This window comes from Pleurodeles waltl, chromosome 3_1, assembly GCF_031143425.1.
Source record: "Pleurodeles waltl isolate 20211129_DDA chromosome 3_1, aPleWal1.hap1.20221129, whole genome shotgun sequence".
Lineage (NCBI taxonomy): Eukaryota > Metazoa > Chordata > Amphibia > Caudata > Salamandridae > Pleurodeles > Pleurodeles waltl.
Window position 1 is genome coordinate 108,022,554 of NC_090440.1, and position 26,653 is coordinate 108,049,206.

Below are 26,653 nucleotides of genomic sequence, written 5' to 3' on the forward strand. Positions count from 1 at the left end.
GCCGGCTAACGGCGGCTAACGTCATTCAATAAATACGGCGCCCGCATGGCGCTTTGAAATGGCGTTAGCCGGCATTAAAAATGTTGACGCACAACTGCGTTGGCGCAGTTGTGCGTCAAAAAGTATAAATATGGCCCTTCATACCCACAAATTATAGGGCTCCACAACAAACACCCGTGGATGAGGGCAATTTCTCTGCTTTCACATGTATGGTGAGTGACTGTTCTCCAGCTGACCTTCCTGAATTTGCGGATGAGCTCTACTTGTAAATGTAACCACTCTACAGAAATTGTAGTAGTTTGGACTCTTGCTCTGGGCAAGACTGCTGGTTTAAGGATGACAGTACTTATGTTTGTAGGTGACTATGCCTATCCTACAACAAGTTGCAACTGTAGTCCCAACCCTTCCGGCACACTAGCAGTACTGCACCAACAACCCAAACAGTTAAAGGTGATTTGTTGCAGCCTTTAAGCATCGACTTGGAAGTATGACATCTCAGGGAGTGTCGTGGTTAAACGGAGATTACCCCTTTCTCACAGATATATTATGTCTCAACCAAACACAGACAATAACGAAGATGCAGTAATTTTTCAATAGTTTTTATTTAATACAATGCGGTAAATTGTATTGGCTGCAATAATTAAGATAATGAACAGTAAAAGAGATAGAATTGTAAAGACGAGGGTCATGATTATGAAGGCCCCCACCATCTTTTATTAGCATAGAAAGACATAAAGTGAATCATATGTCCATCATAATAGGCCTAACCTTCTACCTAGAGGAGAGCTGGCTCTGTTAAACTTATCTGCCAATACCATGTCCCTGGAAGGAGCCCCAACCCTGGTTACCTTAAATGAGGTCTCGAGCTCAGACTTCGGAAGAATACGAAGTCTGGGTCAGCGTCAAGGCGACGTGCAGCATCGATAGCAGTGATGCTATCTGGTCGGAATCCCTCTGATTATCTGTCTAACGTGTGATGTATTTATACAGATCTACTTGGACCCCTGACGCAGGTTGTTCAAAAACAATAGATAATGCTGCATGCTTGGGACAGTAATTTCTAATGTGAGCACCTACAGTTTGTTTGTCTTTGTTGCATGAGTTGACACCTTAGCGAGGTGACACTGATAACATAACTCTAAACAAAAAGGCCTAACTATAAACAAGGCAGCCATCCTTGAAGATTTAATTAAATAAATGGCCTAAGACAGAGCAAGCTAAGTAGGTTAAAAGTCACTAGATGACGGGGCACGAGTCTGCAAGCCAAAAGCCAAGCTAACTCCTGTTATCCCATTAAAACAAACTAGGATTCACTACAAAATGTCTGCTGTAAAAGACAAAAATAATCACATGCTTGATTTGTGGCTAATGAAATAGACTTAAATGGACCAGTGTGCACCACACTGATAGACAGTCAAGAAGGACACAATCACCTTGGCATGGTGAATAAGTGTAGTCTCTTACCAAAGAAAGACATGAATTTCAACCTTAGGATCAACTATAGATTTTGCAGTGAGCAATCAATTATACATAAGTCAGTGATGAATGCTTCCAAAGAATTATCTGAACAAAAACAAGATTCCTACTTCCCATGACTAACCTTGCATTTATTTGAAGAGCTATAAACAAAAATGCAAAGAAGTGCATAGGTGATGTATGTCTCTTCCATGGGAAAAAGAGCCACATAGATTGGAGAAAACAACACTTGGAAAAGATAACTGGTATGAATGGATGCCAAATTATGATTCATGTGATGCATGTGGCAGGCTTAGCCTTGGTAAATGTGCTAAATGTACTTTTCTATATCATGCAACATGAATTGATGTAACCTGGTGGGGCAACTTGATTTTTGGACAACTATTAGCACATAATATTTATAGATATCTGAAATAAGAGTAATTTGTATTTGTGTAAACAGGAAAATTAACCAAAATTTATCTTAATTACATGAAATGCAAATTTGTTGTTCAATGCTACATTTTAGTGCAAAATGCATCCTTTGTCCATTTGTAATGTGAGGACTCATTTTATGCTCATAATAAGTGTGAAAAACAAAATTGCTGTAGAAAAAAACAGCAACTTGTCTTCTGGTTGATCATATTGTTCTCACATAATACATTTTCCAGCAGTGATGTAATTATGCAACACAGGATAATAGTATTATTTTGGGAAGTTTTTATACCAAGTGCCACATGAAATTCCTGAAATTACATGAATTACACCATCATAATTTAAATTCCAACCGAGCCTACACATAACAATAATTCCAGTGGTCCTACTCTTTCTCTACCCCTTAATCCAGCCTCAAGTCCAACCCTCCACACCATACCATTCCTCACCACCACCACCCCTAATTCATTACCAGTAGTACAAATATTATCCATGGGTTGGAGAAAAAGTGACTGTTTGGTAAGGTTAAGCAGTGTAAGCATTAGACGAAAGCTAGTACGAAGGTGAGGAAGAATTTGTGGCACATATTAGTATTGGGTTGGTAAGGGATCGGAAATAAAGGGCATGGATGGACAGTAGGAACTGGGCAAAGGTACTAAGAACACACCTCGCTCATTCCCTTAATTATTTGGCTGAGGGACAGACACAGGTGTGTAGGGAGGTGGATAACTTAAAATGTTTTGGGGCCCAGTCTCAGGAAGGGCCTTGTTCTACTGATTGTCCCAGCCAACATCCACTTGCTCCTCCTACTCCTGTTAATGATTCTACTCCTGGCCTTCCTCCACAGTATCTGCCTCTGTCGGCTCTTAAAAACAAGGCACTTAAGGTCTGATGTAGTAAAATCACATTTTGCATTCCCTAAATAACAAATTTTAAGAAAACGCGATTTAGGAAACGCAAAATGCTAGCTATCAAAATAGTGATTCCATTGAATTGCAATTGCTATTAGGGAATCGCTATTGGGAATGCGGCTTCATGCGTTCCTATGGGTTTGAAGGCCTATAAGGAAATCACAAATTAGGAAATGCAAAAGTAAGGGTGCAGAGGGCCAAAGCCCCCCTTTGATGCATGTCAACTAAAGTGCACACATGCTCTAGCGGCATGTGTACATTACGTAGGATTTAAAAAAAAGCTTTTTTTTAAAATTGCACATGGTTACCATCAACTTGGAATATATAGTGCAATAGCATTTCCTAAATACCCAGTTCGCATTTAGGAAATGCTTGTTACAAATAGCAATTCCCTGTTTACGATTTCCTATTTATTAAATTTATTACAGCCCACAGAATCACTGTGAAAGATGCACTTCTACTTTTTAAAAATCAAATGGTCAAAAACTGAACCCTTAAAGTTTTTATAATGGAGGAGTCAGAGAAACTATGATTAAAGAAAGAAAAAGAGGGTAAGGGAAAGATTAATGATGACAAAATAAGAGGAAAGAAGGGGAAAAAAGGCACAAATAGACTGGGAAGGGAAGGAAAGGGGAAACAAAAAAGTGGTGTGTAGAATATATGAACACATGTAAATCAGATTAAAAGGAAGTTAGGAAAAATTTAGGATAATAAGAAAAAGAAATTACAGTTTGATCGAAAGCCACACTACATATTGCTATAAGTGAGATTGTTAATTGAAATCTACGAAGAGTGAATAAATAGTTATACATGACTTACACGCACCAGATGGAATGCTTTCAGTGGTAGTGGTGGTGTCAGAGGACGGCTTCCTTCTCGTGGGATTCCTCTCCTTTGAAGCTCTTGATCGGAGGAAAGAGAAAGAAGACATTGATACACTGATTATTACTAAAGCTAGCTTCAATAATATTAAAGTGTATAATAAGAATTTAGAGGCAATCAAATCAACCCTTCCTCTTTATTCTACATTGTAAAAACAGTTCTCTTTCTTTCTTTCTTTCATTCTCTTTCTTAAGAATTGGTTATGACTACTAATGATATTGCTATTCTGCTACCTTCAGAATATTTCACTATTATCGCACTAAAGCAATCTGCAACTAAAGTTGACAATACTGTGCTGCACAGAGAAGTGCAGGGGCAGTAACAGGAGAGTCATGAAGAGCTCAATCACCATTTGAGATTTTCCTCTGACCTCTCCACTTCCTGCCAATGAATGTAAGCCTAAGTATACCTGTCTCCAATGCTGCCTTCTAACACTCCAGTTGATCTCCACACATGTATTCATGGAGCATATTTTTTGTAAATTCCTAATACCCTGCACTATGACTTGATGTTCACTCATTTCCCAGTTCTCCAGACACCTTCACTATCATGCTACCAGTCTTAGGGCCTGATTTAGACTTTGGTGGACGGGGTTACTCCATTACAAACGTGATAGATATCCTGTCTGCTGTATTACAATCCCAGAATAACCTATGGAGATTGTAATAGGAGTATGGGATAATTTTCATGTTTGTGATGGAGTAACCTGTCCGCCAAACTCTAACTCAGGCCCTTAGTCTGGACTAATCATGCCCCACTCACTACCTACAAAGTCTAAAGAAACTGGGATGTATCATAAATCTTGGTTGTAGGAAATTGCCTTTTTTTTGCATGATTACCTCCATTTTGTTTTGACTGATGCTGCTGGTATTTTTGTCTCTGTTCACCGGGACTCTGCACACCAGGCCCCAGTGCATGTGCTCTGAGAACCCTAACATGCTGAAACAGGCTACACTCCAACCTGGCATCTTCACAATACATATACACCCCTAGTTTATGGTACAAAGTGTAACCAGGGTCTATCCGTTGTGTGGCGGTCAATGGCTGACACACACTCCCTAGTGCGGGCCACGACCATTGGCCGACACCAGGGATAGGATTTTAAAATCCTCCTGTGCCTTGCACCAGATGATTTCTTTTAATTTAAAAACCCCTGGGGAGACACAGAAGAGTGTCTGTGTTTCCCACCGCCCCCCACCTGCCAATATGTGCGCTGTTGTCACAGTTGTTTTCCCCATAGGGTCAGGAAGCAGCAGGTAAGGCTGCTCTCTACTCCGGTGGAGAAAAGAGGCCCAAAACGGACTTCCCAGCTTTCAGGGAGATCCTCATTTGAAAGTGTAGACTTTCCCCTTTCAAACAAGTCCTTTCTGAAATGGTTTCTGAGCAGTGGATCACGGTCATGATACAATCCATGGCCAGGAACCCCCCCCCAGATGCCAGGTATTACATCTGGGAGCGATTCGGCCCTTGTGGAAATGGGTGTGATCATCCCTCTAGGGTGGAAACGTCTAAAAAAAAAAAAGAAATTGACAGGGGGTCTCCCGAGGCCAGTGCTGATCCTGAGTGGGGGCAATTTTTTTTTAATAGATGTGTGGTTTCCCTAGGAGCCACAATCACCCTCCCAGGTAGAGAGACTCTCAATAGAGGGAGAGAAATCTCTTTCTCTCTGATATATATATATAGTGGTGGTTGCCACTAGGTAGTTATAGGTAGGATTATGTTTCTATACAAAAAGCATTTTTTTACTTGCCTATATCTTTGGCACTGCTTGACGAATCTTCATAAAACTTTTACAAAAAATGTTGCCAGTTCCGTCAGCTGCTGCCTGGAAAGTTTCAGGGTGATCCGTCTGGGGGGCAGGAGGGGGGCGAGAAAAAAGGGGGGTCCCAAAACATGTTTTCCCCATTCATTATTCCAAAGGGATTTTAAACAATGATAGCACAAAAAAAAGAAAAGGGGCCAGGGTACGGACACCCTGACCTCTTAGCTCTGGTGCTGGGGTACCAAAGAGACCTCCCAGGGCTAAAAAGCATTTATTTATCAGCGGAGATGCGATGGATCCGCAAATCCGCTCGTAAAATTACCAAACAAAACAAAGCATGGTCTCCCGCGCTTCGTCAGTCTAATGCCCCCGGATGGGTGGACTGCCACCTCCCCAGGGCATTATTGTAATATGGGGAGGGGGCTTCCTCGCCCTTCCTGCTGCCCTGCGGACCACACCCTCCCTGGGGCGATCTTGTAGCTAAAGCGGGGGGCTCTGTGCCCCCCCGCCCCGAGGACCACCACCCCCAATGCTAAGATCTAGTTGGAGGAGGGCCTTGTAGCCCCCCTCGAGGAGCCTCTGATGGCCCTAGGGACTGCCACACCCCAGGGCAAACTCCTTCTATGTCCCAGGGTGCCCACCCCCGGGACATAGCTGTGCGGCTTGGCTGAAGAGCTGCAGCCTAGCCAAGCCATAGCAAACTCTTTAGGTTTTGACAGCGGGGAACTTTAAAGCACATCCCACTGTCAAAAACCGAAGCTTTAATCTTTTTCCTCTGCACGCTTTCAGAGGACAGAGATTAAATACTTCAGCAAGAAGGGAGCTGCTGTCAAAGCAGCTCCGTGCTTGCTGAAGCATTGGCACAGTGGGGGAAGCCTTCTCCCACAGTGTCAGGTAGCCTGTAAGGATGTTGTTCTAAAAAAAAAAATACAAAAAAAAAGCATGGGGGAGAGCCCCTGAGGGCTCCCTACCAGTCCCTCATAGCCCGTAAAGGGTTTTATATTAAAAAGTATATACATTTAAAAAATCTTTTTGAAAAAACGTTGGGGGCACAGGAGAGCTCTTAAGGACTCCCCAAGCGGTCCCTACTTTTTTATATATATTTATTTCACCACAAAGCCCACAAAGGGCTAAAAAGATATATGTATAGAAAACTCCAATAGCTCAGTGTGAAGGTCATGGACCTTAACACTGACGGAGGGGGGTTAGAGTCCAGCTGGACTCATTTTCCTTTTTTATTTTTAAAATACAAAAATTTTACTTTTTTAAATATATTAAATACATTTTTTTGTTTAATCTAACAAAAGTATATCATTCTAAGTATATGAGATATTAAAGCCTAAAAAAATCTTTCTCTCTCTCTATAAACCAATTTCTCACACACCCGCTTAGACACTCACACGCCCACTCACAGACCCACTCAGACACTCATGCACCCACTTAAAAACCAATGACACCCTCATGCAGTTACTCAGAGATCCATACACAGACTGATGCACCCACTAAAACACTGATGTACGCCCTCTCATTCCCAGACAGACAATATGACAGCCACTCACCCTCAGATACACCCTCTCACATCTATTCTCACACCCAGAGAAGCTGCGACTAACTCCTGATGTGCATGTCGAAAGGGCTGTACACAGCGTGGGTTTGGGTAGTTGGTAGTGTTGGCCGCAGGGTCTGGCTGCAGGCCAAGTCTTGCAGGCAGCCTACTCTGCACATGGGTGAAGGATGTGCACGGTTCAGTGCTTATAGGGGCCAGGCTTGGTGGACAACCGCTGCGATGCATGGCCTAAGGCCATAGTTGGAAATGGCCTTTCTGCAGGGTCACCCCCAAACTTTTTGCCTTCCTCCTTTTTTTTCTGATCTAATTTTTGCTGGCTTTAGGACTCTGCGCACTTCACCATGGCTAACTAGTGCTAAGGTGCACATGCTCTCTCCTTAAAACATGGTGACATTGGTTCATACCCAATTGGTTTATTTAATTTACTTGTAAGTCCCTAGTCAAGTGCACTACATGTGCCCAGGGCCTTAAATTAAATGCTGCTAGTGGGCTGCAACACTTGTTGTGCAACCCACAGAAGTAGCCTCCTAACCATGTCTCAGGCCTGCCTCTGCAATGCCTGTGTGTGCAGATTCACTGTCAATTCGACTTGGCATTTAAGATTACTTGCCAAACCTAAAACTCCCCTTTTTCTACATATAAGTCACCCCTAAGGTATGCTATAGGTAACCCATAGAGCAGGGTGCTACGTAGGCAAAAGGCAGGACATGTACCTATGTAGTTTGCATGTCCTGACAGTGTAATACTCCTAAATTCGTGTTAACACTGCTGTCAGGCCTGCTCCCTTCGTATGCTAACATTGGGGATACCCTCATATACTGGTTGAGTGGTAGCTGCTGATCTGAAAGGAGTAGGAAGGTAATATTTATTGTGGCCAAAATGATGATACAAAATGCTGCTGACTGGTGAAGTTGGATTTAATATTACTATTTTAGAAATGCCACCTTCAGAAAGTGAACATTTCTCTGCACTTTAATCCTTCTGTGCCTTACAATCCACGTCTGGCTGGGTTGAGTTGACAGCTCCCTTCTGCATTCACTCAGACACACTCCAAATACAGGATACTCAGCCTAACTTGCATACATCTGCATTTTGCATGGATCTTACTGGGTTGAGAGGGTGGAGGGCCTGACACTTGCATGTCAAAGAACAGTAGCCTGCCCACACACAAAGGACTGCCACATCCCCTACTGGTACCCTGGCAGACAGGATTGAACTGAAAGCCACTCTTTGAAGTCTCCCCACTTCAAAAGCACATTTAGGTATTTAAGCAGGGTCTCTGACCCTACCAACTTCGACACTTATGAGGCAGACACTCTACTTCAAGACACTTCCTGGTGAAGCGAACCTGAACTAGAACCTGCATACTGCCAGGAAGAACTGCATGGCTGCCCAAAGGACTCACCTGACTGCTTTCTGTGAAGGACTGCTGCCTTGCTGTTGCCCTGCTGCCTTGCTGCTCTCTGGCTGTGGTGCGAAGTGCTCTCCAATGGCTTGGATAGAACTTGCCTTCCGTTCCCTGAAGACTCAGGCCCAAAATGACTTCATCTCTACAAGAAGGACCCCTTGTTCGTTGAAAATCGACGCACAGCCTGCCAGAAATGACGCACAGCCTGCACTGCTGTGAAAAATTCACCACACACCAAACCGGAGCGATTCAGCCCGATTTCGCAATGAGAAGATCGATGTAGCGCTAGCATAGTGACCAGAAATTAGACGCACAGCCCACTGGATCTATGCGCAGCCGAGTCGGAATGACGCAGCCCAACTTCCAGAGAGGAATCGACGCAGCGCCTGCCGTGCGATAGAAATTTCCACACAATGACCACCAGATCAACGCAGCCCCTGTGACTTCGTCCTGTCAGTGCCAGAAATCCACGCATCATCCCCAGTGTAGGAAAGTACCATCTTGCCTGGCATGTTACCCCCATTTTTCACTGTATATATGTTGTTTTAGTTGTATGTGTCACTGGGACCCTGGTAACCTAGGGCCCCAGTGCTCATAAGTGTGCCTGAATGTGTTACCTGTGTAGTGACTAACTGTCTCACTGAGGCTCTGCTAATCAGAACCTCAGTGGTTATGCTCTCTCATTTCTTTCCAAATTGTCACTAACAGGCTAGTGACCATTTTTACCAATTTACATTGGCTTACTGGAACACCCTTATAATTCCCTAGTATATGGTACTGAGGTACCCAGGGTATTGGGGTTCCAGGAGATCCCTATGGGCTGCAGCATTTCTTTTGCCACCCATAGGGAGCTCTGACAATTCTTACACAGGCCTGCCACTGCAGCCTGAGTGAAATAACGTCCACGTTATTTCACAGCCATTTTACACTGCACTTAAGTAACTTATAAGTCACCTATATGTCTAACCTTTACCTGGTAAAGGTTAGGTGCAAAGTTACTTAGTGTGAGGGCACCCTGGCACTAGCCAAGGTGCCCCCACATTGTTCAGAGCCAATTCCCTGAACTTTGTGAGTGCGGGGACACCATTACACGCGTGCACTACATATAGGTCACTACCTATATGTAGCTTCACAATGGTAACTCCGAATATGGCCATGTAACATGTCTATGATCATGGAATTGCCCCCTCTATGCCATCCTGGCATAGTTGGCACAATCCCATGATCCCAGTGGTCTGTAGCACAGACCCTGGTACTGCCAAACTGCCCTTCCTGGGGTTTCACTGCAGCTGCTGCTGCTGCCAACCCCTCAGACAGGCATCTGCCCTCCTGGGGTCCAGCCAGGCCTGGCCCAGGATGGCAGAACAAAGAACTTCCTCTGAGAGAGGGTGTGACACCCTCTCCCTTTGGAAAATGGTGTGAAGGCAGGGGAGGAGTAGCCTCCCCCAGCCTCTGGAAATGCTTTGTTGGGCACAGAGGTGCCCAATTCTGCATAAGCCAGTCTACACCGGTTCAGGGGACCCCTTAGCCCTGCTCTGGCGCGAAACTGGACAAAGGAAAGGGGAGTGACCACTCCCCTGACCTGCACCTCCCCTGGGAGGTGTCCAGAGCTCCTCCAGTGTGCTCCAGACCTCTGCCATCTTGGAAACAGAGGTGCTGCTGGCACACTGGACTGCTCTGAGTGGCCAGTGCCACCAGGTGACGTCAGAGACTCCTTGTGATAGGCTCCTTCAGGTGTTGCTAGCCTATCCTCTCTCCTAGGTAGCCAAACCCTCTTTTCTGGCTATTTAGGGTCTCTGTCTCTGGGGGAACTTTAGATAACGAATGCAAGAGCTCAGCCGAGTTCCTCTGCATCTCTCTCTTCACCTTCTGCCAAGGAATCGACTGCTGACCGCGCTGGAAGCCTGCAAAACGGCAACATAGTAGCAAAGACGACTACTGCAACTCTGTAACGCTGATCCTGCCGCCTTCTCAACTGTTTTCCTGCTTGTGCATGCTGTGGGGGTAGTCTGCCTCCTCTCTGCACCGGAAGCTCCGAAGAAATCTCCCGTGGGTCGACGGAATCTTCCCCCTGCAACCGCAGGCACCAAAAAGCTGCATTACCGGTCCCTTGGGTCTCCTCTCAGCACGACGAGCGAGGTCCCTCGAATCCAGCAACTCTGTCCAAGTGACCCCCACAGTCCAGTGACTCTTCAGTCCAAGTTTGGTGGAGGTAAGTCCTTGCCTCACCTCGCTGTGCTGCATTGCTGGGAACCGCGACTTTTGCAGCTACTCCGGCCTCCGTACACTTCCGGCGGAAATCCTTTGTGCACAGTCCAGCCTGGGTCCACGGCACTCTAACCTGCATTGCACGACCTCCTAAGTTGTTCTCCCGCGACGTGGGACTTCTTTGTGCGACTTCGGGTGAGCACCGTTTCATGCATCCTCGTAGTGCCTGTTTCTGGCACTTCTCCGGGTGCTACCTGCTGCTGAGAGGGCTCATTGTCTTGCTCGATGTCCTCTCTCTCTCCTGGTCCAATTTGCGACCTCCTGGTCCCTCCAGGGCCACAGCAGCGTCCAAAAACGCTAACTGCACGATTTGCAGCTAGCAAAGCTTGTTGGCGTTCTTTCGGCGGGAAAACACTTCTGCACGACTCTCCATGTCGAGAGGGATCCGTCCACCAAAGGGGAAGTCTCTAGCCCTTTTCGTTCCTGCAGAAACCTCAGCTTCTTCTGTCCAGTAGAAGCTTCTTTGCACCCGCAGCTGGCATTTCCTGGGCATCTGCCCATCTCCGACTTGCTTGTGACTTTTGGACTTGGTCTCCTTGTTCCACAGGTACCCTAGATTGGAAATCCACAGTTGTTGCATGTTTGGTTTGTGTCTTTCCTGCATTATTCCTCTAACACGACTTCTTTGTCCTTAGGGGAACTTTAGTGCACTTTGCACTCACTTTTCAGGGTCTTGGGGAGGGTTATTTTTCTAACTCTCACTATTTTCTAATAGTCCCAGCGACCCTCTACAAGGTCACATAGGTTTGGGGTCCATTCGTGGTTCGCATTCCACTTTTGGAGTATATGGTTTGTGTTGCCCCTATCCCTATGTTTCCCCATTGCATCCTATTGTAACTATACATTGTTTGCACTGTTTTCTAAGACTATACTGCATATTTTTGCTATTGTGTATATATATCTTGTGTATATTTCCTATCCTCTCACTGAGGGTACACTCTAAGATACTTTGGCATATTGTCATAAAAATAAAGTACCTTTATTTTTAGTATAACTGTGTATTGTGTTTTCTTATGATATTGTGCATATGACACTAAGTGGTACTGTAGTAGCTTCACACGTCTCCTAGTTCAGCCTAAGCTGCTCTGCTAAGCTACCATTATCTATCAGCCTAAGCTGCTAGACACCCTATACACTAATAAGGGATAACTGGGCCTGGTGCAAGGTGCAAGTACCCCTTGGTACTCACTACAAGCCAGTCCAGCCTCCTACATTGGTTGTGCAGAGGTGGGATAAGTGCTTTGAGACTACTTACCACTCTTGTCATTGTACTTTTCATAAGAGAAAAATATACAAAACAAGGTCAGTGTATATACACATAGCCAAAAAGTTTTGCATTTCCTCTTTTCACTCTTTTCTAAGTGCTGAAAAGTACTTCTAAACTTTCAAAAAGTTCTTAAAAGTTAAAAAAGTTTTTTTTCTGTCTTTCTAAAAAGTTCTGAATACTTTTTTCTCTTTTTCTATCACTTTAACTCTCTCTAAAAATGTCTGGCACAGGCCAAAATGTTGATCTGTCCAAACTTGCATATGATCACCTTAGCTGGAAAGGAGCAAGGAGTCTCTGCATAGAGAGAGGTTTGAGTGTAGGGAAGAATCCTTCTTTGGAATTATTGCTTAACATGCTTAGAGAACAAGATAAGGCCATAGGGGCTACATCTGTTGAAAAAGTAGCAAATGGTTCCCAACCTGATCCAGGGACTCCCCCAGGAAAAGATTCAGGAAAGAAACTTCCTAGCCTGCCCATTACTAGACAGTCTAGCATAGTTGGTAATGATGGAGAGCCTCACCATACAAATAGTGTTGTCTCACATCATAGCAAAAGCATTTATTCTCACCATACTGGTAGTGATGTTTCTGTTAGCCAAGCTGTTAGGGTGGCTTCTGTAAGGGACAGGTCTCCTTCTGTTCATTCCCATCATACCTCTGTATCTAGGAATGTCCCTCCCACCAACCCTGATGACAGAATGTTAGAGAGGGAACTCAATAAGTTGAGGATGGAACAAACCAGACTGAAGCTTAAAAAGCAACAGCTGGATTTGGATAGACAGTCTTTTGAACTAGAGAAGGAAAGACAGAAGTTGGGTTTAGAAACCCATGGTGGCAGCAGCAGTATTCCCCATAGTCATCCTGCAAAAGAGCATGATTCCAGGAATCTGCACAAGATAGTTCCCCCTTATAAGGAGGGGGATGACATTAACAAGTGGTTTGCTGCACTTGAGAGGGCCTGTGTTGTACAGGATATCCCTCAAAGGCAGTGGGCTGCTATCCTATGGCTATCATTTAGTGGAAAAGGTAGGGATAGGCTCCTTACTGTGAAAGAAAATGATGCTAATAATTTCCAAGTTCTTAAGAATGCACTCCTGGATGGTTATGGCTTAACCACTGAACAGTACAGGATAAAGTTCAGAGAGACCAAAAAGGAGTCTTCACAAGACTGGGTTGATTTCATTGACCATTCAGTGAAGGCCTTGGAGGGGTGGTTACATGGCAGTAAAGTTACTGATTATGACAGCCTGTATAACTTGATCCTGAGAGAGCATATTCTTAATAATTGTGTGTCTGATTTGTTGCACCAGTACTTGGTGGACTCTGATCTGACCTCTCCCCAAGAATTGGGAAAGAAGGCAGACAAATGGGTCAGAACAAGGGTGAACAGAAAAGTTCATACAGGGGGTGACAAAGATGGCAACAAAAAGAAGGATGGTAAGTCTTCTGACAAGGGTGGGGACAAATCTAAAAATGAGTCTTCATCAGGCCCACAAAAACACTCTGGTGGGGGTGGTGGGCCCAAATCCACTTTTAATCAGAACAAGGAAAAGAAACCATGGTGCTATTTATGTAAAATAAAAGGCCATTGGACAGCAGATCCCAGTTGTCCAAAGAAAAGCACCAATGCTCCTACCACTACAACCCCTACTGCTACCCCTAGTGTCCCTACTAATAGCAGTGGTGGTGGGAGCAAACCTACTAATAGCCAATCCAAGGGAGTAGCTGGGCTCACTATTGGTAACTTAGTTGGGGTTGGCCTTGTTAGGGAGGCCACAGAGGCTGTGTTAGTCTCTGAGGGGGCTATTGATTTAGCCACCTTAGTTGCTTGTCCCCTTAATATGGATAAGTACAAGCAGCTACCCCTAATAAATGGTGTTGAGGTTCAGGCCTACAGGGACACTGGTGCCAGTGTGACTATGGTCATAGAGAAACTGGTCCACCCTGAACAACACCTACTTGGTCACCAGTACCAAGTAACCGATGCTCACAACAACACACTTAGCCACCCCATGGCTGTTGTTAATCTCAACTGGGGGGGGGTTACTGGTCCAAAGAAAGTTGTGGTAGCTTCAGATTTACCTGTAGACTGTCTATTAGGGAATGATTTGGAGACATCAGCTTGGTCAGATGTGGAGTTGGAGGCCCATGCAGCAATGCTGGGCATCCCAGGGCATATTTTTGCTTTGACAAGGGCTCAGGCCAAAAAGCAAAAAGGACAGGGAAGCTTGGATCCTGGAACAATGGACCAAGTGCTCCCTAAAGCTAGGGCTAGTAGAAGCAAACCACTTCCTACTATCCCTCCCTCTACAGTGGATTCAACTTCTGAGGAAGAAGAATTCCCTCCCTGTGCAGAACCTACACCAGAGGAGCTGGAAGCAGACACTGCTGAGCTTTTGGGTGAAGGGGGGCCTGCCAGGGAGGAGCTGAGTGTGGCACAGCAAACCTGTCCCACATTAGAGGGTCTCAGACAGCAAGCTGTCAAACAGGCTAATGGGGATGTCAGTGACTCTCACAGAGTTTACTGGGAGGACAACCTCTTGTACACTGAGCATAGGGATCCTAAACCTGGAGCTGCCAGGAGATTAGTGATTCCTCAGGAGTACAGAAAGTTCCTCCTAACACTGGCACATGACATTCCCTTAGCTGGGCATCTAGGACAAATGAAAACTTGGGACAGGCTTGTTCCCCTGTTTCATTGGCCTAGAATGTCTGAGGACACAAAGGAATTTTGTAAGTCCTGTGAAACCTGTCAAGCCAGTGGCAAGACAGGTGGCACCCCTTATCCCACTGCCTGTGGTTGGGGTTCCCTTTGAAAGGGTAGGGGTTGACATAGTTGGCCCCCTTGACCCTCCTACTGCTTCAGGCAATAGGTTTATCTTGGTGGTAGTGGACCATGCCACAAGATATCCTGAAGCTATTCCTTTAAGGACCACTACAGCACCTGCAGTGGCAAAGGCCCTCCTAGGAATATTTTCCAGGGTGGGCTTCCAAAAGGAAGTGGTATCAGACAGGGGAAGCAATTTCATGTCTGCATACTTAAAGGCCATGTGGAAGGAGTGTGGTGTAACGTACAAGTTCACAACACCCTATCATCCACAAACAAATGGACTGGTGGAGAGATTTAATAAAACTCTCAAAGGAATGATTATGGGTCTCCCTGAAAAACTCCGCAGGAGATGGGATATCCTTCTACCATGCCTCCTTTTTGCCTACAGGGAGGTACCCCAGAAAGGAGTGGGCTTCAGCCCCTTTGAACTTCTTTTTGGACACCCTGTTAGGGGTCCACTCACACTTGTAAAGGAGGGTTGGGAACAACCTTTAAAAGCTCCTAAGCAGGACATTGTGGATTATGTACTTGGCCTCAGATCAAGAATGGCTGAGTACATGAAAAAGGCCAGTAAAAACTTTCAGGCCAGCCAAGAGCTCCAGAAGCAATGGCATGATCAGAAGGCTGTTTTGGTTCAGTACCAACCAGGGCAGAAAGTGTGGGTCTTGGAGCCTGTGGCCCCAAGAGCACTCCAAGATAAATGGAGTGGACCCCACACAATTGTTGAAAAGAAGGGAGAAGTCACCTATTTAGTTGACTTAGGCACTGCCAGGAGTCCCCTTAGGGTGCTCCATGTCAACCGCCTGAAACCCTACTATGACAGGGCTGATCTCACCCTGCTCATGGCAACTGATGAGGGACAGGAAGAAGACAGTGATCCTCTACCTGATCTCTTCTCTTCCACAGAACAAGATGCTCTTGTGGAAGGTGTAGTTTTGGCTGATTGTCTTACTGCTGAGCAGAAAGACAATTGCATAAATCTCCTAGATCAATTCTCTGAACTCTTCTCTACTGTGCCAGGTACCACTTCTTGGTATGAGCACACTATAGATACTGGAGACAGTTTACCTGTCAAAAGTAAGATCTATAGGCAGCCTGACCATGTCAGGGACTGCATAAAGCAAGAGGTCCAGAAAATGTTAGAACTAGGAGTGGTTGAGCACTCTGACAGTCCATGGGCTTCTTCTGTGGTACTGGTACCAAAACCCCAGTCCAAAGATGGAAAGAAGGAAATGCGGTTTTGTGTAGACTATAGAGGTCTCAACTTGGTAACCAAAACTGATGCTCACCCTATACCCAGGGCAGATGAGCTCATAGATACACTGGCATCTGCCAAGTATCTAAGCACTTTTGACTTGACTGCAGGGTATTGGCAGATCAAATTGTCAGAAGATGCTAAACCTAAGACTGCATTTTCTACCATTGGAGGACATTACCAGTTTACTGTAATGCCTTTTGGTTTGAAAAATGCACCTGCCACTTTTCAGAGGTTGGTGAACACAGTCCTGCAAGGGCTGGAAGCTTTCAGTGCAGCATATTTGGACGATATAGCTGTCTTTAGCTCCAGCTGGGATGATCACCTGGTCCACCTATGGAAAGTTTTGGAGGCCCTGCAAAAGGCAGGCCTCACTATCAAGGCTTCAAAGTGCCAGATAGGGCAGGGTAAGGTGGTTTATCTGGGACACCTTGTTGGTGGGGAACAGATTGCACCACTACAGGGGAAAATCCAAACAATTATTGATTGGGTTCCCCCTACTATACAGACTCAGGTAAGAGCCTTCCTAGGCCTCACTGGGTATTACAGGAGGTTCATTAAGAACTATGGCTCCATTGCAGCCCCTCTTAATGACCTCACTTCCAAAAAATGCCTAAAAAGGTATTATGGACAGCAAACTGTCAGAAAGCTTTTGAGGAGCTGAAGCAGGCCATGTGCTCTGCACCTGTCCTGAAAAGCCCTTGTTACTCTAAAAAATTCTATGTCCAAACTGATGCATCTGAATTAGGAGTAGGGGCAGTCCTATCACAACTTAATTCTGAGGGCCAGGATCAACCTGTTGCTTTTATTAGTAGGAGGTTGACCCCTAGAGAAAAGCGTTGGTCTGCCATTGAGAGGGAGGCCTTTGCTGTGGTCTGGGCTCTGAAGAAGTTGAGGCCATACCTGTTTGGCACTCACTTCATTGTTCAGACAGACCACAAACCTCTACTTTGGCTAAAACAAATGAAAGGTGAAAATCCTAAATTGTTGAGGTGGTCCATATCCCTACAGGGAATGGACTATACAGTGGAACATAGACCTGGGAGTAGCAACTCCAATGCAGATGGACTCTCCAGATATTTCCACTTAGACAATGAAGACTCATCAGGTCATGGCTAGTCTTATTGTCCTTTGTTTGGGGGGGGGGTTGTGTAGGAAAGTACCATCTTGCCTGGCATGTTACCCCCATTTTTCACTGTATATATGTTGTTTTAGTTGTATGTGTCACTGGGACCCTGGTAACCCAGGGCCCCAGTGCTCATAAGTGTGCCTGAATGTGTTACCTGTGTAGTGACTAACTGTCTCACTGAGGCTCTGCTAATCAGAACCTCAGTGGTTATGCTCTCTCATTTCTTTCCAAATTGTCACTAACAGGCTAGTGACCATTTTTACCAATTTACATTGGCTTACTGGAACACCCTTATAATTCCCTAGTATATGGTACTGAGGTACCCAGGGTATTGGGGTTCCAGGAGATCCCTATGGGCTGCAGCATTTCTTTTGCCACCCATAGGGAGCTCTGACAATTCTTACACAGGCCTGCCACTGCAGCCTGAGTGAAATAACGTCCACGTTATTTCACAGCCATTTTACACTGCACTTAAGTAACTTATAAGTCACCTATATGTCTAACCTTTACCTGGTAAAGGTTAGGTGCAAAGTTACTTAGTGTGAGGGCACCCTGGCACTAGCCAAGGTGCCCCCACATTGTTCAGAGCCAATTCCCTGAACTTTGTGAGTGCGGGGACACCATTACACGCGTGCACTACATATAGGTCACTACCTATATGTAGCTTCACAATGGTAACTCCGAATATGGCCATGTAACATGTCTATGATCATGGAATTGCCCCCTCTATGCCATCCTGGCATAGTTGGCACAATCCCATGATCCCAGTGGTCTGTAGCACAGACCCTGGTACTGCCAAAATGCCCTTCCTGGGGTTTCACTGCAGCTGCTGCTGCTGCCAACCCCTCAGACAGGCATCTGCCCTCCTGGGGTCCAGCCAGGCCTGGCCCAGGATGGCAGAACATAGAACTTCCTCTGAGAGAGGGTGTGACACCCTCTCCCTTTGGAAAATGGTGTGAAGGCAGGGGAGGAGTAGCCTCCCCCAGCCTCTGGAAATGCTTTGTTGGGCACAGAGGTGCCCAATTCTGCATAAGCCAGTCTACACCGGTTCAGGGGACCCCTTAGCCCTGCTCTGGCGCGAAACTGGACAAAGGAAAGGGGAGTGACCACTCCCCTGACCTGCACCTCCCCTGGGAGGTGTCCAGAGCTCCTCCAGTGTGCTCCAGACCTCTGCCATCTTGGAAACAGAGGTGCTGCTGGCACACTGGACTGCTCTGAGTGGCCAGTGCCACCAGGTGACGTCAGAGACTCCTTGTGATAGGCTCCTTCAGGTGTTGCTAGCCTATCCTCTCTCCTAGGTAGCCAAACCCTCTTTTCTGGCTATTTAGGGTCTCTGTCTCTGGGGAAACTTTAGATAACGAATGCAAGAGCTCACCCGAGTTCCTCTGCATCTCTCTCTTCACCTTCTGCCAAGGACTCGACTGCTGACCGCGCTGGAAGCCTGCAAAACGGCAACATAGTAGCAAAGACGACTACTGCAACTCTGTAACGCTGATCCTGCCGCCTTCTCGACTGTTTTCCTGCTTGTGCATGCTGTGGGGGTAGTCTGCCTCCTCTCTGCACCAGAAGCTCCGAAGAAATCTCCCGTGGGTCGACGGAATCTTCCCCCTGCAACCGCAGGCACCAAAAAGCTGCATTACCGGTCCCTTGGGTCTCCTCTCAGCACGACGAGCGAGGTCCCTCGAATCCAGCAACTCTGTCCAAGTGACCCCCACAGTCCAGTGACTCTTCAGTCCAAGTTTGGTGGAGGTAAGTCCTTGCCTCACCTCGCTGGGCTGCATTGCTGGGAACCGCAACTTTTGCAGCTACTCCGGCCTCCGTGCACTTCCGGCAGAAATCCTTTGTGCACAGTCCAGCCTGGGTCCACAGCACTCTAACCTGCATTGCACGACCTCCTAAGTTGTTCTCCGGCGACGTGGGACTTCTTTGTGCGACTTCGGGTGAGCACCGTTTCACACATCCTCGTAGTGCCTGTTTCTGGCACTTCTTTGGGTGCTACCTGCTGCTGAGAGGGCTCCTTGTCTTGCTCGACGTCCCCTCTCTCTCCTGGTTCAATTTGCTACCTCCTGGTCCCTCCAGGGCCACAGCAGCGTCCAAAAACGCTAGCCGCACAATTTGCAGCTAGCAAAGCTTGTTGGCGTTCTTTCGGCGGGAAAGACGTCTGCACGACTCTCCACGGCGAGAGGGATCCGTCCACCAAAGGGGAAGTCTCTAGCCCTTTTTGTTCCTGCAGAAACCTCAGCTTCTTCTGTCCAGTAGAAGCTTCTTTGCACCCGCAGCTGGCATTTCCTGGGCATCTGCCCATCTCTGACTTGCTTGTGACTTTTGGACTTGGTCCCCTTGTTCCACAGGTACCCTAGATTGGAAATCCACAGTTGTTGCATTGTTGGTTTGTGTCTTTCCTGCATTATTCCTCTAACACGACTTCTTTGTCCTTAGGGGAACTTTAGTGCACTTTGCACTCACTTTTCAGGGTCTTGGGGAGGGTTATTTTTCTAACTCTCACTATTTTCTAATAGTCCCAGCGACCCTCTACAAGGTCACATAGGTTTGGGGTCCATTCGTGGTTCGCATTCCAATTTTGGAGTATATGGTTTGTGTTGCCCCTATCCCTATGTTTCCCCATTGCATCCTATTGTAACTATACATTGTTTGCAATGTTTTCTAAGACTATACTGCATATTTTTGCTATTGTGTATATATATCTTGTGTATATTTCCTATCCTCTCACTGAGGGTACACTCTAAGATACTTTGGCATATTGTCATAAAAATAAAGTACCTTTATTTTTAGTATAACTGTGTATTGTGTTTTCTTATGATATTGTGCATATGACACTAAGTGGTACTGTAGTAGCTTCACACGTCTCCTAGTTCAGCCTAAGCTGCTCTGCTAAGCTACCATTATCTATCAGCCTAAGCTGCTAGACACCCTATACACTAATAAGGGATAACTGGGCCTGGTGCAAGGTGCAAGTACCCCTTGGTACTCACTACAAGCCAGTCCAGCCTCCTACACCCGGGTCATCCTAAAATCCCACAGCCTGAGGAGGATCCATGGCCGAGCTCCAGAAATCAATGCACAGTTGTCCCTGCGTGAAAACTAAATGATGCATCGCCGTGTGCGGCCGGAGAAATTGATGCACACCTCCTTGTTTTCCACGCATTTCCTCCTCTGTGGTTCTTTGCGTAGATTTTGGATGTGAACCAGGTACTTTGTGCTTGAAAGAGACATTTATTGCTTTAAAAGACTAAAGTCATTATATATCACTTTTACAGTGATATCTCAACATATTCTTATTGCATTTTAATCATTTTGACCTGCATCTTATCAGACAAATATTGGGCCATATTTATACTTTTTGACGCAAAACTGCGCTAACGCAGTTTTGCGTCAAAAAAATTAGCGCCGGCTAACGCCATTCTGAAGCACCATGCGGGCGCCGTATTTATTCAATGAGGTTAGCCGGCGTTAGCCGCTGGCGCTGCCTGGTGTGCGTGGAAAAAAACGACGTACACCAGGCAGCGCCGGCGTAGGGGGAAAATGGAGTATGGGCGTCCTAAAATGGTGCAAGTCAGGCTGAGGCAAAAAAATCGCCTCAACCCGTTTTGCGCCATTTTTTTACGACGCCCAACCCCCATTGAAATGACTCCTGTCTTAGCAAAGACAGGAGTCATGCCCCCTTGCCCAATGGCCATGCCCAGGGGACTTAAGTCCCCTGGGCATGGCCATTGGGCATAGTGGCATGTAGGGGGGCACAAATCAGGCCCCCCTATGCCACAAAAAAAATAAAAATAAAATACTTACCTGAACTTACCTTAATGTCCCTGGGGTGGGTCCCTCAATCCTTGGGTGTCCTCCTGGGGTGGGCAAGGGTGGCAGGGGGTGTCCCTGGGGGCAGGGGAGGGCACCTCTGGGCTCATTCTGAGCCCACAGGTCCCTAAACGCCTGCCCTGACCCAGGCGTTAAAATCCGGCGCTAATGCGGGTTTTTTAGACCCGCCCACTCCCGGGCGTCATTTTTGCCCGGGAGTATAAATATGACGCATATGCATCGGAGTCATTTTTTAAGACGGGAACGCCTACCTTGCATATCATTAACGCAAGGAAGGTGTTCACGCAAAAAAATGACGCCAACTCCATGAACTTTGGCGCTAGACGCGTCTAACGCCAAAGTATAAATATGGAGTTAGTTTTGCGTCGAATTTGCGTCGAAAAAAACGACGCAAATTTGGCGCAAACGGAGTATAAATATGCCCCATTATGTATTTTTCTAAACACTGGGTTGTGTATTTTTGTGGTGCTATACTGAGTTATTGCATGATTTATTGCACACATAATTTACACATTGCCTTCTAAGTTAAGCCTGACTGCTCAGTGCCAAGCTACCAGAGGGTGGGCACAGGATAATTTGAATTGTGTGTGACTTAAGCTGACTAGAGTGAGGGTCCTTGCTTGGACAGGGGGTAACCTGACTGCCAACCAAAGACCCCATTTCTAACAGGCGTGCACTGCGGTGGTTGGATTAACGTATAGTAATCGAAATTACTGTACAGTAAAAAAAAACATAGACATTCACTGAATAAAACAAAGGTTACGGGGGCGTTATTGCTAGGAAATAGAATTTAAAAAACTTAGAAATTCACTGAAAAAAAACAAAGGTTACATGTTACTGATGACATGACTGATGACATCTCACATGACATCACTAATGACATTACTGATGACATCATCCACACAGTCATACACCCACTAATTTGCTGATACAAACTATTGAATACCCACACACACATCTACTCACATACTTATTCAGAGATGCATAAGAGTAGTGATATACATTCATTCAAATAGCCACTGACACAACCACTCACTCACCCATACACTACTAAGTGAGGTATTCACACAATCATACAGTTACTTACACACCCACTCATACACCCACTGACATACTGACTCACACTCATGCAGCCCATTAATAGATCACTATTCTAATGACACATCCAATTAATCAGCTGTAGAAACACTGATACACCCATACACTCACCCATACAGTCACTGACATGGTCACTGGCTCATTATTACAGTCACTTACACACTCAATCAGTCAACTGTACAACTATTCACACACCAACTCACTCACATGAACAGGCACTTACATACCCACTCAGTCACCCATACAGCCATTCACACAGCAACTCACTGTCCAACACATGATCTCACACATCCACTCACAATCCTATATAAAAACTGACTCACCCACTCAGTTCATGATACACCTACTCATACACCCACTGACTCTTGCATACAATTACTGACATAGCCACTCAGTTATATTTACAGCCATACAGTAAGCCGCTCACCAAGTCACTCAACAATCCAGTGACACCCATTCACTTACCCAGACAACCACTCTGACACCAACTCACTCACATATGCAGCCACCCACAGACTAAATGTAGTGCAGATGCTCACACAGTCACTTGCTCACCTAACAGCAACTTACACATCTGTTCAGTCTCCCAAACAGCAAATTATTCAACCACTCATTCACCTGTAGACACACATACACACCCACTCACACATCGATGCAACACTTTCGCTCACTAGATGATGCAATCAGTGATGTCATCAATGATGTCACTGACCATGTCATGTGTGATGTCATATGCGAGGTCATAAGCAGTGCATTACAGTAGCGCCAGGTACCATTAGCTGAGGTACCTATAACTGCTGAATTTCAATGGTTTTGTACAAGTAAATTCAGAACTATGACATCCAAGTAACCTTTTTTCAGTGAATATATATATATAAAGAGAGAGAGATGACTTTTGATAGTGCATGTGTGGTTTCCCTGGGGGGCTGCGTTCTGCCCCAGGGAAACCACACACATATAAAAGTGATCTCTTTACATATATATATATGGAGAGAGTTAGACACACTCTCTCCATATATATATATATATATATATATATATATATATATATGTATATATATATAGCTGATAGGCAGCAATAAAAATGTCAAGATGACTCTTGTGGTTATGTTCCTGCTAGGGAAAGAGATTGGTCTGTTGTCTAGTGGCAGTTTTGATGTCATAAAGTAGTGCAGAAGGTTTATATCCCTGCTGCAAAGAAAAGATCTGTATTTTATGTTAATAGCTGAGAGGATTAGTATGTGCGAGGGGGTTCTGTAGAGATGAAGGGCAATTTTGATCGGTTTTAGTGAGGGAATCCAAGAAGGAGGTCATGGGAGGAGGAGCGGCAATAAAGCTTGTCACACTGGGTGCCACCAGCCCTAAAGGCTGTGATAATGGGTATGAGTCTGGCTGTGGAGACGGGAATAGTAGGTCCCCTACGTTTAAGGGCAAAGAAAATGGTACTACTATAGATTATATTTATCTGTCTTCCTTTTTGTTAAATAGTGTTTTAAATGTACTGAGGTGTCAGTTTTTAGTGATCATAATCCTGTTGTACTTGTTCTTAAGAACACTGAACTGATTTCTCTCAAATTAGTCGCAGAGAGAGGGGGCTTGAACCTTAAAGTCAAAGACCAGAATCGTAGGTTGAAGTGGACAAAAATAGTCCCTGAAACTTTTTTTCAGGAGGTCTTATCTAAAGTGGAGGATGAAATCTCTATATGTCTAGCGGAAAATCCAGATCCTAAGGAGGTTATAGTAGCATTTGATCAGATTTGCTTAGAAATTAATCGTAGTCTCCAAGTTAAATCTAGCCAGAAGGTGCTAGAGGGCAATAGATGGTTTGATAAGGAATGCTCTAAAGCACATTGTGTACTATTAAAGGCATTAAAAACTATCCCTAAAGATCGACCAAAAATAGTAAATGCTAGGAAAGTGTATAAAAAAACTATTTTAGAGAGGAAAAGGACTCTGAAAGATAATGCCTTGGCTCAACTCCTGGATCCAGATACCCTAAAAAACAGTGGTTTATTCTGGAAAATAATAAATCAGCCCTTTTTTTCTGATGAAACTAATACTCCTTTAGAGGCAAACATTCCAGATGAGGGCTGGACAAAACACTTTAGTCAGATATACTCTAATATTGGTCCTCCTGGTGGAATTTTAATTTTAGTAGATGAAGTTGGGGAAACCTCCCCTGACAAGGATGCAGTTATTTTTGCAGTCGCAGATGTTGAAAGGGCTATAGACCTAACCACAAAAAACAAAGCCCCGGGCCCAGATGGGGTACCTGGGGACGTTTTTAAAAGTTTTCCAAAATTTTGGTCTAAGGTATTATGCAAGGTTTTTAATAATCTTGCATTTGATAAAATCCCGTCTTCCTGGAAGAAATCTATAATTATACCAGTGTTTAAAAAGGGTAATAGGCAAGACCCATCTTGTTACAGGCCGATTTCACTGATTGACTCCTCAGTGAAAATTTTAGGTCGAGTTATTTAAAAAAAATTGAACGATTGGTTAACAGAGAAAGGGGTCCTAGCAGATGTGCAGTATGGTTTTAGACCTAAAAGGAGTACTATAGATCAAGGTTTGAATTTGTATTTATTAATAGAGAAATACACGAAGGCGAAGGAGGGTTCCATGTATCTGGGGTTCATGGACCTCTCGTCAGCCTTTGATCTTGTAAATCGATCTAAATTATGGAAAATCTTACTTGACATGGGACTGGACAAGGCTCTTGTTAACCTCTTAGTAGATTTACATACTGACCTAACAGCTTCTGTTAGAGTTACTACTGCGGGGCGATGCACTAGCCACTTTAACTCAGAAAGGGGAGTCAGGCAGGGGTGCATTCTGGCTCCCCTTCTTTTTTCTATTTATATAAATGCCTTGGAATCCACACTAAAAGATGCTACCCAGGACACCCCACGGATAGGAGAACTCGGTATTCCGGTTCTCCTATACGCGGATGATGCTGTCCTGCTTTCTCGTACTGGTGTTGGTCTTCAACGATTATTGGACGCCTTTGAGGTTTTTATGACTTCCCTGGATTTAAAGATCAATGTTAAAAAGTCCCAGATTATGATCATGGGTAAGGGTAATAAAAATAAACTCCCCAAAATTTTTACTTGTGGGAGGCAAGAACTGTGTAGAGTAGCAATATTTCCATACTTAGGGATCACCTTCGATGAGAAAGGCTCCTGGGGCCCCCAGATAAAAAATAGAAATGTTGCCCTTGTAAAGTCGTCTTCTGCTCTTCGGGGTTTTATGAATAAACTCGGGGCGAGGCCAATTGTTAGTTTGCTAAAAATTTATGAAGCAAAATGCCTTGCAATAGCAACGTATGGAAGTGCGATATGGGGCTATTGCTCTATGGAAAGTATACAGATCACGGAAAATAAATTTCTAAGATCGGTTCTCTCTCTTCCCCAGTCTACTTCCACACACATTGTCCATACTGAATTGGGTGTGGGCTACATTTCAGACATGATTAAACTGGCCCCCGTTCTAGCCTGGCTAAAGATCTGGCTGAATCAAGAAATTCCGCTCAACCACTCTATTTTAAAAGATTGCCTGCAGCTGGATAAAGTAAATAAAATAGCGTGGCTAGTTTATATCAAAAATTGTTTCGTTAGATTAGGGAGACCGGACCTTTTTTATTCCCCGGAATCAATAACTGTAAAAGATATTGGACTGATTAAAAGCATGATGAAAGATCTGTTATGTTTAGAAAGAGAACAAGTTGAATATGAGAAACCATCGGTGCGGGCCAGTATTATTTTGAGTACTTATGTGGGCCCTGAACTATATTTGTCTATTGTTAATCAACCCTTCCACCGGTTTCTACTCACACGCTTTCGGTTTAACCTGATCCATCTAACTCTGGGCCATTTTCAAACCTGGTCTCCTCCGGAAAAAGGAACGCCGTGTAATTGTGATAATTTCTCGATCCAGAATACAATGCATTTTCTGTTATTCTGTGACCATTACGCGGCCCTAAGAAAGAAATATTTGTTCCCAATCTTAAAGGAGGAGGGGTTTATACAGGTCAAACCTGCCCTCTTGTTCTTACAGTTATTGCAGACCCCTAGGATTATGTTCCATGTTGCTAGTTTTTTAGTGGGAGCTGTTAGGGTTAAGAAAAAGAAGTTTGCCATCAATCCGATTATTCTACTGTAATGAATTGAGTGATTAATTAATCTTTTATAGGAAATGTAAGCTCTGCGATTCTGGGAGAATATTAATGTTTCACGTTAAATGATGTTTTTAGGATGTTTTACTTTACTGACCCCCTTTTGAAACATTTTAGATAATATGAATTGCTGACTGCCTGTAATTTTTGATTGTACTGTTTTTTTGCCTTTTTATGATATTTATTTATCGAAATAAAGTACTTTTGATGATGATGACGAATGGGTATGTGGCAAGGTGAAGTAATAGTGTTTTTTTTTGTTTTTTTCAGTGTCTTTAGAGAACATGATTGAAGGAAGAAGCAAAGGTAAGATGATTGGCATTTACAGTTGCACACATCACACACCCACCCACCATCAATTTTGTGACCATATCTGCCT

The 26,653-nt window shown here is 44.8% G+C and overlaps 1 long non-coding RNA gene across 2 annotated transcripts in view; it reads right to left on the reverse strand.

Annotated features, from left to right (window-relative positions):
* Positions 1-26,653, reverse strand: part of LOC138283822 (uncharacterized) — a 66,206-nt gene that overhangs the window by 24,905 nt on the left and 14,648 nt on the right. The window contains exon 2 of one of the 2 annotated variants that reach the window (XR_011201317.1): positions 3,627-3,703. This is a non-coding gene — a long non-coding RNA (uncharacterized lncRNA). Of the gene's footprint in view, positions 1-3,620; positions 3,704-26,653 lie in introns of both variants that reach the window. The other variant, XR_011201316.1, reaches the window with a different exon arrangement.